The sequence below is a fragment of the Prionailurus viverrinus genome, chromosome B3, assembly GCF_022837055.1.
Source record: "Prionailurus viverrinus isolate Anna chromosome B3, UM_Priviv_1.0, whole genome shotgun sequence".
Lineage (NCBI taxonomy): Eukaryota > Metazoa > Chordata > Mammalia > Carnivora > Felidae > Prionailurus > Prionailurus viverrinus.
The window spans coordinates 91,173,076-91,194,263 of record NC_062566.1 but is presented as its reverse complement, the minus strand read 5'-3'; the positions used below and the strand labels follow the sequence as shown (position 1 = coordinate 91,194,263).

Here is a 21,188-nt window from a genome sequence, read left to right as displayed (position 1 = left end):
TTGTTTGTTCTTTCTTTTTTCGCACTCTCCTCTGCCACTTTCTTTTCCCATATCGTTCCAGAAGTGTCAAGGAATAAACATATTTCCTGGCCAAAAAGAGAGCTTCTGTATCATTTATAGAATTGCATTGTAGGGGTAATGTACTCCTTGGTGAGATGGAAATGTGGCACCTGAGGACAAGTTTACACCTCTGCTTGTAGCAAATAGAAAGGGTCAGTCATGGTAGCATACTTTTTTTTTCCCTTCTACTTTTGTCTGTAAGGCTTATGTCCTAGCATAAACCAGGCATTTGTTTTTGGGTTTGTAGAATTCTAAATTAGGTTTGTGGAAACATAGTGGGAACAGTACCAATTTGTTTGTGATTTAACTTTCTCCTGCCTTTGCAAGTATACTGGAAGCTCCTTGGGATCTGGAACTCTTGTTTTTTATGCCTTTCATGCATTTAAGTAGTATTGTGCTGATGCTACCTGGGGCAGTCTGTGAATCTGGGCATAGAAACAAAGTTTAATTGGCTGAATGAGAAACGCACCATGAAAAAGTTTAAGACTTCTCCTGGCCGGTATAAGATAGACATTGATAAAATATATGTTGTGATAACTTTTTACCACAAAGTGGAATGTGATGGCCATTGATTTTCATACCTTTAGGCCATGTCCTAAAGTCAGACCTTCACTTGTTATGTGGCATTTGATTAATGTTTATGTATTGTCTCTCACCTGTCACTCCTCGGAGATTCATTGCATTAAGTCTGCTTCACGGTAAAGGAATCTTACCTCACAGCAGACATCATAATTTATTGCTTAATTAAATCAGAGAAAGATAAGCAATCAGGGGCCCAGCGAGACCTGACATTGGCTGTCATGGGTTTCCAGAAAAAGATGTCTCATGTGACTGTGCTGGAGACATGTCTCAGGAAGATGGACCTCAGACTTCTGAGTGAATTGGTCTGATTGAGTACATGGAGAGGCCACTCAACCACTGTGGGTTATGGCCTGTGGGTTATTGTCATTTGTTGCCAGGCAGCCTGGTACCTAACATGATCATGACCCAAACTCACAATTTGATTCCATTTAATCATGTAATTTATTGGTAAAAATCCAAGCATTTTAGTAAGTGAGTACCTAATGCTAATATTAATCATGCTGGTTATAGATAATTAGGTTGCCTTAGTGTCTTTTTTGGCTTTCTCTGCCTTGCTCTCTCTCTCCCCTTAAGTCCCATTTACCTTATGACTCTTAAAATCATGGTACCCCAAGCTTTCAGGGTCTGTTTTAATTATACATATTCATGTCATCTTCATAATAGACTTTCACTGCTTCAAAGGCTAGAATTCAGTTCTGTCTTCTTATCCTAATAGTCCTGTTGGAAAAAATGGATATAACAATTAATGATTACCTGAATAGATGAAACCAAAAAATGAGTAACTGTTTTGTTATTGCATGCATTAGTTTATTCATTTACTTGACATGTTTTTATTGAGGTTCTACTATTAATTAAGCAGGGAAGCACCTAGAACAGAACAGTACTGGGAACATAGAGGAAAAAATATTTGCCCTGCCATCCTAGATTTTACAATTGATGTGTTGTTTCTTTCCAATGTTCTGTCCATTGTTGGTGTCACCCATATAAATTCTGTAAAGTGTTTTTTATTATTGGCCAAATATCACTGGTACATTTCCAATCAGAGTCAGATATAAATGTATACATACATGGGGGTAGACAAGGCAATCTAAAAGTCTATTCTTCATAAATGGCAAGTGAAGAAAGAGAAGTTGCAGAAAGTAATTTTTAAAATATAATCATGAAAAGCAGGGAACTAAGCATTGACTATAAAGTTGGATGAGTTTGGGGGAGAATTCAGATTAAATGGTAACTCTGGTAACCTGGGATCAGGAGTATATATGCTGGAAAATAAGATTTTTAACATTAAATTGTAAAAGAAACAGAAAAAAGCGTAACATAAGAATATGAGTACTAATAGATGTTTTCATGATAAATATGCATTTTTAAATGCTCTAGACTTTGAATTTTTTCCTGTATATGAAGTTTCTGTCAACAAAATTATTTTTACCAGAACATTATGCATTCAAAGTAGCAGAACACTGTCAGGCAAAAAAAGGAAATAAATTGGAGATACATGCTATTCTTGTGCCATGGGTCAGGCTTTTAGGTGTCACAGCTTAATTATATATTCTTGGTACCACACTGAGAGGCTTGGATGATGACCAGACCCACCTTCTTATGGATGCCTTCTTTGACCACATCAGCTGACCCCTGGTGATTTTCCTTTCCTCTGAAATCCTAAGGCTTGCTATTTTTACCTCCCTAATTTGATAGTTGCTGTGTATTGTTATATAGCATTGTTTTTCTTTTAAATCAGACATAATTTGTTTCCTGAGGTTTGTATAAACTCTTTGTGGAAGTACAGAGTCCTTTATATAACATCTAGGCTCTGTTGGGCAGTCCTCAATGTTACCTGCCACATCAGTGCGCCCCGGCACCTATTTAAAGTGCTCTGTATACTGTAGGGGAGAGAAAGGCATTTTCCCTAGAGCCGGACACTGTCTGGTGTCCAGCTGTGGTGTTCAAAAGGTGTTTAGAATCAGATTCAATCATGTTAAGAGTTTTCTAAGGTCTCAAACAGGTGGAAATAGATCTACTTCTAAGATAATGGAGAAGTGGGTTACTTATTTTGAGAACAGAAAGGCAGATATTGGACTATTTGTTATTCCCCATGCTCCCGCTTCTTGTTACACAGATAGGCATTCCCAATCCCAAATTTACCTGAGTTTCCCGTTTGTAATCTGTCAGTCTTTTATTTTGTTATTTCCACGTGGTTGTGTACAATAAAACTCCATCTAATACCCGTTCCTCCTCCTGTCCCTCTGTCTCCCTGTCCTTGCTTCTTTCATTGTGGTCCTTCTTTATGTTGCTCTTTAAGATGGATGCTTCTTTCTCTCTTTTGTCTTATCTTTGACCTTTATCTTTGGCATGTCTGACTGTAAATTTTTCTTCCATGTTGCCCATGACATCATAACAGGATTCCTGGTGTACCCAGGTATTCCTTGTTGACTGGAGAGGAAAAAAAAATGTCTGGAGAGGCAGAGGGCCAATCAGATCAACTCAAGTAGACCCAAACTATTTGTTGAAAGAGTAAACTTTGTTCTATAATGAAAATAGTAAAGTTACTTGTTGAGTGCACAGCTACCATTGTGTACAGACATCAGGTATTTTTCCCTCAGGGAGTTTGCAGTTTTATTGCTGAAGCAGCACCAGACAAACCTAGAAATGCTTAAGTACTAGATTGTAACTTATAAACTATGTATTACATAAATCCTCAAGAAAAGGTGATGGGAAAATAACTCGGGGAGAGAATGGAAAAGATGAATTTTGTGCTTTGCCCTAAAGGAATTTTTGAAGCAATGTGTTGTCCTGCAAATTGCATGGAATATAGCACCAGAGAACCTGAGTTCCAGACTCACAACTACTACTTAACAGCTGTGTGCTCTTAGGGAAATTCCTTCTACTCTCTGATGCTTGATTTTCTCATCTGTAAATGAAACTAATAATGATAGTTTAATAATAGCTATCATTGATACAGTACTTAGTTATGTGCCAGGAAATGTAGGTATAATTTCTCTAATCTCTATAACAGCCCTTCTAAGAATGCATTTTTTTGCCAGTATAAAATAGTCAAGTGAAGCTGAAGAAGGTTAATACACTTAGTTGGACAAACACCCGTGTCTGTCTTGTTTGATTCTGCTTCTTATAAGACACTCAGGAGAATTAATGCAGATGAAACTGTACCTCTCAGAATAACCTCAATTTCTATATACTTCAGTAGTTTCTGAGTTATAAGTAAACTGGACAGACTATATTTAAGCTCTAGGTCTGTATCACGGAAAATACGGATATAGACAGTAAATTGGGGGACAATATAGCCTAAGGGTGTAGAGCATGGACTCTTGAAACCAAACCACTTACAGGTTTGACTTCTGACTATAACACTTACCAAGGATCTCAGTCATGTTGTTTAAATTTATGGTGCCTCAATATTAGGATAATAGTGAATTCTGTTCTCAAAAGGGTGGTATGAGATAAAATGAGAATATATAAAAGTGCTTAGAACAATGCCTGGTGTATAGTGTTGGCTACTAGATATTGCTAATTGTTGAAGCATCTAAATAATTGAGACAAATCTATGTAACTGATAATAGGAACTCTACATTCTTTGTATTACACCTTCTTAACCTGGGTCTCTTTAACCAGCCTTCAATGTTACCTTGCTGCATCTAGGATAAAATTCTACAACATTGGTTTTTAAAAATATGCATGCATATATGTTTGTATTTACATAAAAACATTTGTCTATATTTACATGTACATATATCATACATATGTATATAGAGTATCTATATATAGAGATGTTCATATGTTGATGTATAGAAAAAAGAAACTCTTGGTTTAGCTATACTCTGTTTTATTTGGGTTTTTGAACATTTTCTACGTACTATTCCCTTGTAATTCAATGTTAGGTCTTAGTTTCATTACAGAGTACATATGAAGCTCTATGAGTACAAATTGGACTACAATAGTAAAAGCCTTCTGAAATACATAAAATACTAATAGGAAAAAAAAAACTTTTAAAACTACCTTAACTTTGAGTGCCAGAAAATGTTTTTAAATGTTTAAACAAGATCTGAATAAATGACAAGATACAGCATTAAAAAAGTTTCTTAACTTTGGAAGTATGCTTATTAAGAAAATTTTCTGCATTCACTTAAAGTAATAGGCTATATTTTCTACTGAAAATTGATTTGTGCACTCTTCTTACGGATATTAACACACAGTTTACTATCTCACCTCAGTTTTATCCATCCCAACATTTATGAAATATGTAAGTTACCATATTAGTCATAAGATATTCAAACTTTAGTTTTTCCCCTCCCTGCTTATCATACACAAAAGTAAATAGGGCAACTGGTGACAGAAATTGTTAGTTACCATCCAGTTAGGGGAAAATGTCTTCTATTTATTTTCTAGGTAATATACAATTAAAAATTCTGATTATTATAATGAACTTAAAAATAAAATGGTGACTATACTTTTTTTATACATGAATGTGATTTAGAAGCTGTGATTGTGTGTAAACTAATTTTTAACTCTCACACTTAATCAAGAAAAATCTCAATGGGCATTGCTAACCCCATAATTTATAATAAGTGAATAATTAATGCACACATTGTTCATGATTTGGTCATTTTTATTGTTCTGTTATCATTATGTACATTTTTAAATTGTCCTACAGTCTTCTTTGTAGCTTCTAAGAATCATGTTCATATGGAATAACATCATTTTCTAATAACTTGTTATTTACTTTAGGCTAAGGCATTAAAAATTATTGCTTACCTACACATTTAATGTTATGTTTGGAAAATTCTATAAAATGAGAAATTTATAATTTTTTAATGTTTATTTTTGAGAGAGAGAGAGAGAGAGACAGAGTGCAAGTGGAGGAGGGGCAGAGAGAGGGAAGCACAGAATGTGAAGTAGGCTCCAGGCTCTGAGCTGTCAGCACAGAGTCTAATGTGGGGCTCAAACTAATGGACTGTGAGGTCATGACCTGAGCCAGAGTTGGATGCTTAACCAACTGAGCCACCCAGGCACCCCAAGAAATTTAAATGTATCACAGAAATAATGTTATATGTAGCTACATATTGTCATGTGACTTACCATACTTTTGGATTCTATGCAGAAAACTTCAGAGAAATACATGTACAATTCTACTTTGGGATAACTCCACTTTGAGAACTTATTTTCAAAACTAGTATAAGTAATTCACATCACTCTTTTTCCTCTGCACTGAGATAATTTTATTAGGGACCTTACTTGTTTAAGTATGAGATTTATGCGGCGATACATTAAGATCTAGGTATATCAAAATTTTTTTCTTAAAGTCTTTAATACATAACTTTACATTTGTAGTCAGTAATTTTTCATTTTAAACTTTCGATCAATTGTGGTATTGAGCATAATTCATGATAATAATATATCTTTGTTCTAATTGACCACTTTATATTTAATAATGTGAATAAATCCACACATTTTAATACTTATGTGGTTATTGTCAAATTAAACTGTTATAATTATAAATGTTTATTCATTTACTTTAAGAGAGAGAGAGAGCGAGAGTGGAGGGCTAGGGAGAGAATCCCAAGCAGGTTACTTGCTGTCAGTGCAGAGCCCAACATGGGGCTCAATCTCACAAACTGCAAGATCATGACCTGAGCAGAAATCAGGAGTTGGATGCTTAACCGACTGAGCCACTCAGGTGCTTCTAAACTGTTATAATTTTAAAGGGAACCACTGAATACAAATTTTGAAAAGTGTGTGTATTAGAATATATGAAGGGATATAATATATATTCTTTGCATTCTGTGTCAGATGTATCAACTCAAATGCCAATATAGTAGCTTCTCTGGTTTGGGATTCATACATGTTTTCATGTATGTTTGTTTAATCAAGTAGTGAAATCACTTCTATGTGAGATGCTTTCTAGTTTGGTTAAATTGCTAGCACATTTAAGATTAACTTCACAATGATTTCTGACGGGTAAGTATTTGGAGTTTGGGGCATTATCCAAGATATATCAGTTGCCGTATTGCTGATCAGTTGTGTTCAAGAAACTGTGGTTCTGGTCCAGGCTCTAATAAAGAATCAGCCTTCAGTTGGTCATTCAAAGCCTCAGTAACTTAATTGCCTTAATATTAAAAACGAGTAAGATATATTGTTTCTACCTTGATAGATGGTTTAAAAGCTCAAATTAATGAACAGATGCAAAAGGTTTTAAAAAACAGTGTCAGATGCTAACAAATGTATAGCATGTTTATTACATATAAGTTTCCTTTTTCTTGTAAGGTTAATTATCTGTGCTACGGAGGAAGTTGTGAGCTTGCATTTTCATTTTCATGGGGGGAGAATAGAGGGCCGGAGAAAGCAGATTAACAGCAATTTTGTCTTTGAAGAACTTGGTTGAACAGACATTAGTTTTCCTCCTTCTTCCGAAACCACTGACCAGCCCACCTGGTCTTGTTTTAGCACTGAATGCCTCTTTTCCCGAGAAAACGTTTAGTCCTTGGGACTTAGTATGACTAGTCAGGCTGTAGACACATTTGGCCCCGTTCTGTTCAGGCATAAATCACAGGATACTCTCACTATTGAAAGATAGACCAGTAGTTGAGGATCATATGGGGAGAATGTTAATTAATCATAAGTATCATATTCAGATTTTGTTGGTCCTTGAAGCTTGCACAATTGTGAGGTTGAGAAGGGAAAGCTCCTACAGAAATAGCATAAGGGCCTATACAAGTAATGGAGCTTAAACTTAAACTTCATGGGAAGTTTGCTTCTGGTATTTATAAATCTACCTTTTCTTCTCCCCCTGAACACCCAGAATTTAAAATAAATAGCTATTATTTGTGGGTTTTTAATTTTTAAATGGCAAACATATTTATGCATTAAATATGTAATTATATTTTATTAAAAAATCAAAGAACCATAATTTAAAAAATATTTCAAAAATAAAAAAAAGAGGTGTGCCTGGGTGGCTCAGTTGGTTATGAGTCTGACTTCGGCTCAGGTCATGATCTCATGGTTTGTGAGTTTGAGCCCTGCATCAGGCTCTGCACTCCTCGTGCGGAGCCTACTTTGGATTCTCTCTCTCTCTCTCTCTCTCTCTCTCTCTCTCTGACTGCCCCTGCCCCCACTTACACTTTCTTTCTCAAAATAAATAACTAAACCTAAGAAAAATTAAAGAAACTTATGAAACAGTAAAATAAATAGAGATTCTGGTATGGAGGTTATAGCGGTATATTACTTAGAAGTAGATTATGTTGCTAAAACACATACACAAATTCTTAAGTATGTAAAATGAATGGATGCTTTATATTTTGCAATTAAAGCAACGCAAAAGTAGCTTTTTTTTCCTCAAGCCTGTCAGCCTTAGAAAACAAAGATCTTTGACACAGCTAGCTATTTGTATCTCTTGTTGCAATTCTTTTTTATTGTCTGGGCTATTTAGCTAGTAGCAACTTAAGGTTCATCTAACAAACACATTAGTTTTTAAGACTTTGGAAGACCAATTTCTTATTTGCAACAAAGGCTCCTCAGAAAACACTGGGCTGATCTGGTGTTTCTCTCCAGAATTTTCTTGGCTGATGATGAAATAAGAGCAGTGAGACCCCCGAATTTACATTATTCCCATGCTCCTGAGACTTTTCATTTCTCTAATTTCATTCACACAGGAACAGACTTTTTGTTTAAATTCAGAAATCTTATTCAGCAGGTATTTTGTCTTAAATGATTTTTGTTTGTCAAAAAATATGCCTGCCTCTGGACAGCAAGTGTAAATGGAAATAATAAACTATGCCAGGTCACCACACACGGCTGCTCCTTCCTCTATTCCCATGAGGTGCTCACAGAACTTCACTCTTCATCTTGTGTCCAAGAGCAGTGGCAGGGTATGGACTGCTCAAAAGGCCTCTCTGGACTTTTCACCCTGAAAATCCACCTGCTTCTTGAAGGCAAGGTCTGTATTTATTTTGTTCATCAATATATCTTCCACTCAGAGATGTTTGTTGAAAAAACAAAGCTTTTTGTTGAAAGTTGGTCAGTATTCAAAGGCCTAGTTGCATGAATCTGTATTGTAATGAACATTCTGTTGTGCCAGCATGAAGTATCAGCAGAAATTAGGTCTTGCATTATAATGTATATGACTAGAGTTTCCCATTACTTTATTTTTTAACTTTTTAAAGTTTATTTATTTTGAGAGAGAGAGAGAGAGAGAGAGAGAGAGAGAGAGCATGAGTGAGCAGAGGAGGGCAGAGAGAGAGAGGGAGAGAATCCCAAGCAGGTTCCACCCTGTGAGTTCAGAGCCCAGCATGGGGCTTGAGCTCACAAACCATGGGATCATGACCTGAGCCGAAACCAAGAGTTGGATGCCCAACCGACTGAGCCACCCAGGTGCCCCATAGAATTTCCCATTACTTTAATGCTGAATCACTTGCTTCATGAAATGATAACATTTAATTATTTCTAAGCTTCACTTTTTTTGCCTTTGACTTTAATCAACTGTAATAAACTTTTTCCTGTCCTCAACCTTACTCTAAACCAATTATGTAATAGTTATTCATTTATTTACATACTTATTTACTTATCTATTCATTCATTCACTAATTTTTACACATACCTTCTATTTAATTCTCTCCCTAGGAGATCTCAGGGTTAAGAGACTGACATTCTGGAAGTTTTATAAAATTGAGGAGGACTTAGTTTAAAGTCACCCTTTCACAGGTGATTTGCACAGTTTTGGCTCACAAGCATGCTGTGAGTCATCTTGTTAACCTTCTAACCTTTTGGGAGATGTATATAAAAATGAGTATCAGAAAGGGAAGGAAGATTAGTAGAAAATAAGGAAATAAGTACATTTTCATTTTTTTAATATTGAGAATGACCCCAGAAACTTTGCTTGGGAAAAATAACCTTACTCAGTGCTTCTCAGGAGCTTCTATCAGATCTATGAGATGCCTCTGTTGAAGGGGCTTACAGTCACAGCAGCCCGCCAAGGAGAAAATTGAATGTCTGACACTAATCATGTATACCTGAGAGTTTCTATTGTTTACTGATATTGACATTGCAAATCAGGAGAACATTTTCAGATTCATGTACTTTACTGTGGGAATGACTTCTAGAGATAATCAAGGTCACACCTGACATTTTATAATTGACAAAACCAAGATCAGAGAAATGACTTGTCTTGATTAGTGTGCTATATTTATATGCATAGCTGTGACTAGAGAAAGTGCAATTTAAATAGATGTTCAAAGTGCAGTGAGGTTGACCTATAACCAGGGAAGCCCCACTAGATGGCATCCACAGAGTCCCAAAGGCTGCCATTATCTTGGTGCTGACCTTCACAGCCTCAGAACTTCAGAAACACTCTGAATAGATCATTCTTCTTAGAAGCAGTTTCACACTCACCTACTCAAAGAAACTGATTCATAAAAAATTATGGCAAAACAATGCCAGCGAATTTTATAAGAGATCACTGTCATGTGAACAGGATTTGTGGAGCAGACTGGTGCATTTTCTCCCTTCAGCAAATCTATGCTACATGTAGTTACAATCAGAAGATTGCTTGAAATCAGAGGAGAGTTTGCAGTGAAGGGAATAATTAACTATTTCCAGAGTCTGGTCAGGAAAAGTATAACAGAGAAAATCATACCAGAGGAGGAGATGACTCCAGCCAGAAAGAATAGCACCTTAAATAAGGATAGAATCAAAACTAGCAGGCAATGTCTCTAGCAATACATTAGATTGTGAAGTCCGCAAGGGCTGGCAGGGTGGGAGTTGGGAGGGCTAGCAATGGCAAGGACCAGGTTTAGAAAGGCATAAAGGGACAAGGCTTCGGGGTTGCTTTATTTGGGAAAGCCTAGTTGGCTGTTTGTGACAGGCTGTTCTTAAATTTCATGTCTCAGATTCCTGGACATTGACTTTGGCTTAAGTTTTGGTTGCTAGTAAGGCATTAGAGCCACTTCAGTCTAATAAATTTTGTTTAATTACTTTGACATCACAAAGGTAGAAGGAAAAGAAAACAGTTTTACTATTGAATAGACACTAAACCAGAATATGATGTGCATCACAGGCAATCTGCTAAGAGATTGCAAAGACAGAAAGAAATCACACACTTTTATATAGACCTTGCATCCACACTCTCAAGATAAATAATGACTAGCCCTTAAGTAAGAAGACTTGACAACCCCACTAGGCACACACAGTTCATCCTAAATTCACTTGGTAATTGGGATAACCATATGTTTAACTACTTGGCTTTATCCAAAGGAAAAATACATATATTTTTATGACAGAAGGGAGTTTTGGTGCTAAGCACCTGCCAAGGTTAGGCTTCTATCCATCCCCAGAAACTAGGAGATAGGGGAGCTGTTTCCTTGATGATCACATTTCAGAGTTGATTCCCAGGTCCTTGAGAAAGACATTAACTAGGTTGTAAAGCTGGCAGTTGGCTTATTCAGCTTTAAAAAAGAGTTACATACATTTCAAAGAGACAGAACTTAAAATACATGTTTTCTAAAGAAAATGCTCTACAAATAAGGAGTGAGAAGCAGTCTTTTCCCTGATACCCACTAGGGAAAGTAGACCTCTTGATTTGTATTTGCCCTTAAGGACAAGCAAGGGTATTTAGTTGATCAGCTACCTTCAGCTGTTATACACAGTTTTAAAATGTGGGGAGGGGCACTGGAGAAGGTCCAGAGAAAGTCCTTGTTTCACTTCAAAGTGGCAGTCCTCCACTTCTGTGAGTATTTTCTGAGCATATTGATGGAGCCAGACTGCAGAGTTTTCTCTTTAAGAGTCAAGAAATTAAATAAATAAATGGCCTTTTTTTTGTTATCGTTTTAAAGTTATTTGGATTAATTCTTAAAATGTTGTTTGTATTTGAGGAATTATGTTGGAATCCTCTACCCTTAGGCATTTTAAAGTACTTGACTGTGGCAACAATTTTTATTCACAGATCTCTGGGAAATTCCATCCCCCCCCCTTTTTCTTACCCTGAGGCCCAGGGACTGCAAAGTAGGGCAGTTTTGCCTTCTCATTTCTACAGCTGCAGGGGGTGAGTAAGGCTGCTTTGCTGTCTGAAGGCTTTTTTTTTCTTCCCAAAAGGGAAATCCTCAAGTCCTTTGTAATTGTTCACACAGCATTTTATTTTTCATTTATTCCATTGTCTGAACATATTCCTAGACAGCAGTTTTGTAAAGCCCACATTACACTATAACAACAACAAAAATTGAAATAAGTATTTCCATATGCCTTTTAACATTACAAAAGTTAGTAAGATCAGCCTAAGAAGCATAAGTAATGCATTATTAGATACTTTTTCAGTCATTACATGTTAGTCATTAGTCATTAGTTTGGGGACTTTAAAAAATATTTGCACAGTATCTCCTATATTTCAGGGGTCAACATATTTATGTGTTTGCACATATATTTTTCCATGCAAAATGCATACAACATTTATGTTTCCATTTCATCAGTCACAGTGTACACAGTGCTTATTAAAAACCATTATCAAACACCAACTCTTTGCTAATACCATGCCGTGTATCTTGGGAAATAGAGAAAAGTAAAGACTTGATGTTAGGTGCAAGAGTTTACAGTCTTGCTGGTAAAATGTGACTAATGGGTATGGCTATGGATAGCCCTGTATCATTAGAACAGAAACTGTGACTCTATGCCTCTTTTGCCATGGAATTTCCAAGACTCAGGAATCAGTAAGAAACAATGCAGGAAACTCCACACATGGTAAACTATAGCCAGTGACTGTGTTGGGACCCATGGTTATAACTAACAAGTCCACTCAGCCAGCTTCGGCAGAAAGCAGCCTGCATCGAGAGGAGGCAGACTAGATCATAGTGTGACCGGGAGTGATGAGTAAACATCAAAATTAAGAACCGAAACAGCTTCACTCTGTCCTCTTTTGCCCTGGGGCCACCTGTTCCTCTACCTGGACTTATCCTTCACTTTCTCCTTTTCCTGGAATCAGTTTTGTTTACTTTTCTGCTCATGATGGAAGATTACAACTCACACCCCACCCTGAGTTTTTGTATCCTCAGTTTAAGTGCCTAGCACATGCCGGCTGGCATCTCAATATCCTAAGAAAATGAGGGTCTGATTTGACCAAGCAGGGTCAAAAGGGCAGCCAGGTTGGATGGATGTCACTAAAGCATTTCCTAGAAAGGAGTGAGGTGGGCAGGAGACAGAGCATTCAGGTGGAGATGGAGGTTGTGGTGCACATACAAGCAGGAGGTGCATTGATTGGTAGGTGAGAGGGAAAACGACATTGGAAAATCTGGTGTGCCTTTCTATGAAGGGTAAGTTTCTTTTACAGAAGAATATCTTATTAAAAGGCTGTTGAATCTGTCAGTGTTCCAAGTTGAGAGACAAATAACAAAGGCCATTAAGGAACACGGTGGTACAAGTCTTCTCTTTTATTGCCTCTCTTGAGGGCCTCTTAACACTGCCCCTTTGCCCCATTTAATAGCAGGAGATGCTGAATTGTGTTGAGCCTGACTCTAGAGACCAGGCTCTGGTAGAGAATCGGGCATTCCTAAGTATGAAAACAAAACAGGGTCTAAGTCAAGATTCCAAGCAGATTAAAAAGACTTGAAAGATAGGCTTGGACTCAATAAATCAGGCCAGTTGGTGTGTGAAAATAATGGACTTCAAGTTACTAAGATCAGTAACCCACAGGAGAAGTTTCGTCCCTGAAGGAGAGAATCCAGGTCGGGATTGAGCAACCTCTTAAGTGGTCTCTGTCGAGAGCAAGAGACAATGGTTACGGCACGAAGGAATCGTTGGCTTGTGGTTTTCTTGGCTGGAGAAGGAGAAGTAGAGAGATGAAAAGCACAATACTTTCTGTCTGTTGATAGATCCTCATCATTCAATAGATTTGAGAGTCAGCAGCACAGAGAAGAGGGTTGAAATCATGAAGAGAAATAAATAAAATATGCAGTATGAGTGAGGGCACGAGAGCAAGAGGAAATAAAGGACCTAGGATCAGCCCTGAGGAGTGTGCATAGTTATAGGGAAAAGAGGACACAAATCTTGTAACAAAAAAGGATTTGTCAAAATGTCAGTGGAGAATCAGGATTTGAAACACCACACAAATGGTGTGGGGAAGCAATTCAAGGAGGGGGAGAACAGATGTCCAGTGCAGCAGAACGATGAAGAAAATGAGAATGGCATGAAGGGCCTTGCATTTGGCAATAAGGAAGCTATCAGTGACCTTTGGGGGAGTCGAATCAGGAGATTGATTTGTTCAGAAACCAGATTTCAGGGAGTTAAAATATTGACTGGATGTGAAAAATGAAGGCAGCAAGTATGGATCAGTTGTTTCAGATGTTTGTCAGTGAGAGGAAAGAAATAGGGAGTAACATAGGTTTTTTGTTTTGTTTCTGTTTTTTTGAAGTTAGAGGAGAAATTTGAAATAGTTGAAGTTTGAAAATTGTGTCTACCTACCTCCATTTTCTAGAGTCTTTTTTCTCATGTGTTCTAGATTTCTTTAATAAATTGTTAGTCTATTCGGTTTCCCACCCTCTTTGTAATAATTGTTTGTGTGCTAATTTGTATAACCTCCATTTTCCAATTACTGATACAACTGCAAAATCAAATCACAAACGTATACATGTTTAGGAGGAATTGGAACAGAGTTTGAACCAGTTGATGTAGTGTTACTAAGGAATTATCTGAGGATTCAGTTTAATTTACTGTTCTTAACATGGAAAATAGTGGAGTGTATTTAATTTAAAACTAGGTTTAGAGAAGAAATGCTAACTAGGGAATCATTTGTACCACTACTTACTATGTGTATCTCTATATCCAGTATAATTGCAAATATCATTCTGGTAACATACCTAACAGAAGAAAGGTAACAAAAACCAAACAACAACAACAAAAACAAGAGACTCTCGGAGCATCTAGTGATGAGTTCTCAGGATGAGAAAGAAAAATGCAGAAATTGGATTTGTTAGTACCTACTTTGGACATTGAGAATAGGGGACACAAGCAGAGTGGATATGGTGAATGTCCAAAGCGTGGCTTATTGGGGGCACCTGGGTGGCTGGGTCAGTTAAGCCTCTCACTCTTAATTTAGGCTCAGGTCATGATCTCATGGTTCCTGAGATTGAGTCCCACTTTGGGTTCAGTGCTGACTGTACAGAGCCTGCTTGGGATTCTCTCTCCCTTTCTCTCTGACACTTCTCCCTCTCTCTCAAAATAAATAAACACAGACAAAAAAAAGTGTGGCTTATTCACCAAAAGGCATGTCCCATCCACATGTTTATCTGTCATCTTCCCTGATATTAGAATCAGTACTGTGTCTGAGCCAATTCTAAATGCAGACTGGTTTGGAAATAGACAAGGGATCTTCTTGTATAAAAATATACCCTCACTCCAGAAGATAATAACATCAGCAACTGTCAGAGATGTCCTGTCCATTCTACAGAGGACCTGGAATATGCTAGATAAGAGTACAGGATGTGTTTAACCTGACACAAAGATATTTAATAAAGTACAAATATTATCAAAATTATGCCCACATGGTGACTTTTGAACAAAGACAAAAATTTTAAAACAATTGAACATCTGGATTGACTTACTGAAAACAATTTAGAGCAACTTTTAATACTTTATTAAATTTTACCTGGCTGAAATAATGTCAAAAGAGTGTAAGAGGGAGTAGTAGAAGGGTTGGGTGAGCATAAGACATAACTGGTAGACAGTGATGAGAGATGGAGAGAAACAGTAAGCTGTTCTGCTGTATTGATTACAAATGAACAATAGAGTCAGAGCATCCTTAGTTCCTGGGATGCCTGGGTGGCTCAGTCGATTAGCGTCTGGCTTTGGTTCAGGTCATGTACTCACGGTTTGTGAGTTCAATCCCTTTGTAGGCCTCTGTGCTGACAGCTCAGAGCCTGGAGCCTGCTTAGGATTCTGTGTCTCCTTTTCCCTGTGCCCCTCCCCCGCTCATGTGCGTGGACGCTCTTGCTCGCTCTTTCTCTCTCTCTCTCTCTCGCAAAAATAAATAAACATTTAAAAATTAAAAAAGAAAAAAAAACCATCCTTAGTTCTCACCTCCAACCTCCGACCTTTCCCCCCAGATAGTAGCATGGAATGGGGAAAATGACATTGGGACCAAAGCAACCCACTATTCTGTCTTGGTCTCAAAGTATCTGTTCATAAATTGAAGAATGGAAGCCAACTGAAGAATCATTTTGGCCTATAAAATGTTGAAATGCCTGTTAGAAAAATCCTTAATGTTTCCTGAGGTGGTATAGTAACACACTCCAAAAAAGGAATTCTAAAAATAGCATCAAAAATGACAGAGTCATGCTCTCTGAGGATGACTTTGAAGAATAGAATTTAAGGGGAGGTATATATTTATGTTCGTATTTGTTTTGTTGTTTTGAATTCACTATATATTAAGAGATGTCCTTTATTGAGTGCTTTTTATGTGTCATATATACTTTCTGTCATTTAATCCTCATTTAAAACCTAGTGAGGTAGGTATTCATACTCCTATTTTGCAGATGAGAAAAGTAAGACACTTTCCAAGGTCACACAGCTAGTGAATGGTGGAACAGGATTTGAAGCCAGGCAGACTTCCTTGTGAGTTCTTCCTGACCACCATTCCTTTCCACTGAGCCATTCCGTGGCTCCTGTATAATCCCTGAATGATCCAGAAGCCATAATTGTGGATAACCTCAACAGGTATTGATAATGTTGGTACCTGTCTGTTCATTTTTCTCTTTTCTCTTTACGTGTTTTCACTCTGCTTCTGTAGCTAATCAGTACCTTTCAGTAAGGTGCACATTTTATATTGTCATTTCCTTAAGGACTCTTTCACCTTGTAGTTGATACTTTTGTTGCTATTTTTTCTGAAATGATTACCATGTTCACATCTTTGAGGAATGGTGGCCATTGTATTGTGAAACTATTGGTGATGATTATCTCTTCATTAACTACATGTTATCAATCAATGGTTGTGTTTTTTCCTTTGATAGAATCCACTATAATCAGTTCCTGTGAAATCAGAATAATTGAAAAGATTATAAATGAAATGTATACTGTTTTAAATTTTTAAAAGTGACTCTGATGGATATAATAGGGGAAACCTTGTTTCATTGTATTGTTCTGAATGGTAATCCACATGTATTTTTTTTCCCCTCTGTCATGCATGTGAATGGCTACAGTCCTGGGATTTATTGACATTATAAAGATAAGATAGCTGCCTCAGTTGTTATCATCACTGACTTTCTTTAGAATATCTTAGGAATAATTTTTTCATTGTAGTCACACAAAAGCTCTGTATTCCTTCTTTCTTCAAAACAAGCAAGTGTATATTTCTCTAGCATTTAGAGAGTGAGAGTGAGGGCATTGCTAATGGATGAATGAGGAGGGAGTGGGAAGAAGGAGTCATTGGTGGTCACTTGCCTTTCTTTTGAACTATCTAAAACACTGGAAAGAAAAAAATAAATATTTAATTATCGTTGTCCATCTCTTAAATAACCATATTATGGCTCCATCTTTGAAACAATGACTTATGGGCCATTCTTGAAAAAATATATATATTTTTAAAATTTTTTAAAGATTTTATTATTTATTTATTTATGTATTTAGTTTTAGAGAGAGAGAGAGAGAACGTGATTGGAGAAGAGGGGCGGGGGAGGGAGAGAGAGGGAAAGAGAGAGAAAATCTTAAGCAGGCTCCATCCTCAGCACCAAGCCCGACACAGAGCTTGATCCCACGACCCTGGCTAAAATCAAGAGTCAATTGCTCAACCAACTGAGCCACCCAGGCACTCCATAAAGATTTTATTTTTAAGTAATCTCTACACCCAGCGTGGGGCTCAAACCCACAACCCCACAATCAAGAGTCATATGCTCCACTGATTGAGCCAGCCAGGCACCCCTCTTGAAAATATTTCTGATTGTGTTTGGACTTTTCATTTGATAAGTACTTTCGTGTGCAAAATGTATGCTGTATAACATCTCTCAAAATAAATTATACTTTTCACTTATTTAGAAATTCCTTCTCAATTTTTAGTAAAAACATTTTATTCTAAGGGAATGAATGCCAATTCCTAATCTTGGAGTATGTGACCATACTCAGTGAATTTTGTTTGGATCCAGAAACTACTAGGGACACTATAGATATTTATATCTATACAGTTAAAATCTGTAGGTTTTAATGGGAGGTTTATTAGCAATCTTAGAAATAAAAAAGTATAATTTTATACTCTAATTGGTTCCCACATATTATTAAATGTATGTTAAGTATGTGAGATGGGTCAATATTATCACCCACTGGGGTTCAGCAGACTGTTCAGTTGCTTTGTCCAAGATAACACAAATAGCAAATAATACAGCTAGGACTTTAAATCATGTCTGTTCACATCAAGAACAGTATTCGCTCCCTTTTAGGAAACCCTGGTAAGACAGCTTTGAAACAGCTGAAGGCATCAGAAGTGTTCATTGTACGGCTCCTCCATTGTTATGGGCTCGGCTCTCTTTGTGTTCCCAGGTTGCATAGTTTCTTGATTAGCTCTGCAGTGTTCTGTTCATCTGGTCCACCCCACTGGGCTTAACACCCCATTTGTTCGGTGACTTTCAATTTGTTTTGCAATATTTTCTTCTGCACTGGGGAGTCTCTAAGTGGGTATATCAGGTGGGATGGAGCCACTCAGAGCTGTGTGGAACGACTGTGGCACCCACCCCAGCAATCAAGAGCAGTGATTTTGATGGCAGTAGGTGGTGAAGTTGCTCTCTCAGCCATACTGCAGAACATAAAAGTATGAAACATCCGAGATTGGAGAAGAGGGGTTGCAAATAATGGTACACCTGATTAGTAGTTCCAAGTGTCATCACTACAATACCAGGGAGAAAAGAGAAGGAACAGGGAAGGAGAAGAAGAGTAATAAATAGGGTGTAACCGTTCTATGAGAAATGGTCTTAGAAAGTTAACTTTGAAGAAAAATAAAATAGAATTTGTACATTTGTTTTTTTTCTAGATTTAAGATGATGGAGTTTAAGACCATTATGAGCTTGTAGGAAAGTATACAGAACTTATTCTTGGCACAGCCTAGCTTCAACACAACTTTGAAGTTGTCTGCACACTAGAGCCCGTCTCATGGCTTGGTAGCAACTCTCGTAATGTTCCATCCTCTTGACTTAGTCCCTCTGCCTCTGTCAGTGATATCAAGTATGAGACCTCTACTTTCTTCACTGCCTCCTGAACTTTGCTGTTATGTCTATATGGTTAGCTTAGTTTCTACTTTACTATACTTTCTAAGCCTCTGGATATGTTTCTCATATTCAAATATCTGAGAGACTGTTTGATGAACTAGTTACTAACCAATATACCATACCATTATCATAAATCTATCATTCTATGGAATACCATATACATAGAGGCTTTATGCTAGGCTACTGTTAAGCACTGGGCAATCCATAGATGGCAACAATTTTTGCTTGAGGCATGATCACAATCAGCTGACCTATCAGCTGACAATCTATCCAGTTCTTTATGTCATATTTCACCAACACTCTTAAAGATAAATTATTCATGACCGTGTTAAATACAGTAAGAAATATTTTATTCAAGTGGCCTGCTACATGGAGTTTTGTATTGAGGACAGAGATTCAGTTCAACTCCAAATGCAACAAGAAAAAGTAGGAATTTATAGCTGAAATGCAAGGTGGGGGTCAGTGGATGGAAAATCACTAAGAGGAAACATCAGGGGTAAGTGGTGGGATGGATTCTGTGAAACAACCTAACAGAATTCTTGCAAAAGGCAGGCTGGCAAGATCAAACATCACCTGGGAGATGGTGGGGAATGAGGAACTTGGTCAGATACCAAGGATCATCAGATATTACACATGGGGGATTCTCCTTAAAATGACTCAGCAGGATTCTTACTAAAATTGGACAATGCAGAGGCAAATACAGAAGCTGAAAAGTCAGGGTCTAGTTGAAAAAAGAATTCAGAGGAGCCTCCCTGGTTCAGCCAGGGAGAAACTGTACTTACTATTGTTACTCTATATTGTAACATGTTGATGTTTTCAATTGATTTTAATTAATCAGGAAAGGGGTGCCTGGGTGGCTCAGTTGGTTAAGCATCCGACTTCGGCTCAGGCCATGATCTCGCGGTCCGTGAGTTCGAGCCCCGCGTCAGGCTCCGTGCTGACCGCTCAGAGCCTGGAGCCTGTTTCAGATTCTATGTCTCCCTCTCTCTCTGGCCTTCCCCCGTTCATGCTCTGTCTCTCTGTCTCAGAAATAAATAAACGTTAAAAAAAATAAAAAAAAATTAATCAGGAAAGTTCATGTTTATTTATTTTTTCATTCCAGCTGAATTTGAAAACTCTTCAAGACTACATTTTTACTTTTTATGCCTCCTTCTACAGTGCCCAAGTCAGTTCCCTATAAAGAGTGACTGCTCAGTACTCTTGCTTTGGAACTGATTACATGTTTTGCTGGACTGGCACGATAATGTATGGCATGGCAACGTGGAAATCTAGTGCAAGAGCAGCTGCACAAAAACAAAGAGGCCAAATGAAGTCAGCAAGTATTTCCCAAATTTTAATATTCTCATTAGAGGAAAAAAAAGAAATTAAAGTCAGAGAAGATAGGATTTTTAAAGTTATCATTAAATACCCTCCAGTTCCATCCACATAATTGCAAATGGCAAGATTTCATTCTTTTTGATTGCCGAGTAATACTCCATTGTGTGTGTGTGTGTGGGGGTGTGTATATATATATATATATATATATATATATATATATATACACATATACACACCACATCTTCTTTATCCATTCATCCATCAATGGGCATTTGTTCTAGAGATTGTTCTAGAAAATAAATTTGTGCTTATAAGAAATTTGTGTTTATAATTTTTTTAATTTGAAGAAGAGAAAAAATTTAGGTTTGAGTTTGACCAATAATAGTTGGGTTACACAGCCGTGATCTTTGGGTTTTCTTTTTATTATGCATGCTGGCCTTCATGTGCAATGGACATGTAAATCTACAATAATGCTGTTTACTAGGGAAAACAAGTGTGGAATGAGTATGTGTAAAATGTTTGGCCTGTTTACAGGAGGTGGATACCAGCATCATTTGTACTTTTTTTTCTAAGTAACTCTTGGTAGTATGCACATAGGTTTTCAAAAACAAATAATGAAAACCCCAAAACATTTAGGGAGAACAAATGATTTCAATTAACATGCAATTAACGTGAAATAAAATTGATGAACATGCTTTGAGATTGAGGCATTGGAATAAATTGCATTTTCTGTTTAAGTGAAATGTTACAGCTGCCTCTTCATTGTTTTGAAGATATTTAACAGAATCTTTTCTGTCTTATAAAGTGAATGCAATGGAATTTTATTTTCTTGCTGATCAGAAACATGCATTACTTTGTATGGTCTTGTAAATATAGATAGAACTCAGCTGTCTGGTTGAACCAAAAGGAAAAAGACAAATGAAGAGCAAATCAAGTTTTCCAAATGGTTCTGGACTACCCACTGAGCACAATGTACTTTTTCTGTGTGCTTTGCTT

At 37.1% G+C, this 21,188-nt stretch overlaps 1 protein-coding gene across 1 annotated transcript in view; it reads left to right on the top strand.

The window, feature by feature from the left end:
- Positions 1-21,188, top strand: part of MDGA2 (MAM domain containing glycosylphosphatidylinositol anchor 2) — an 859,176-nt gene that overhangs the window by 253,830 nt on the left and 584,158 nt on the right. The gene's annotated exons all lie outside the window — the stretch shown is intronic.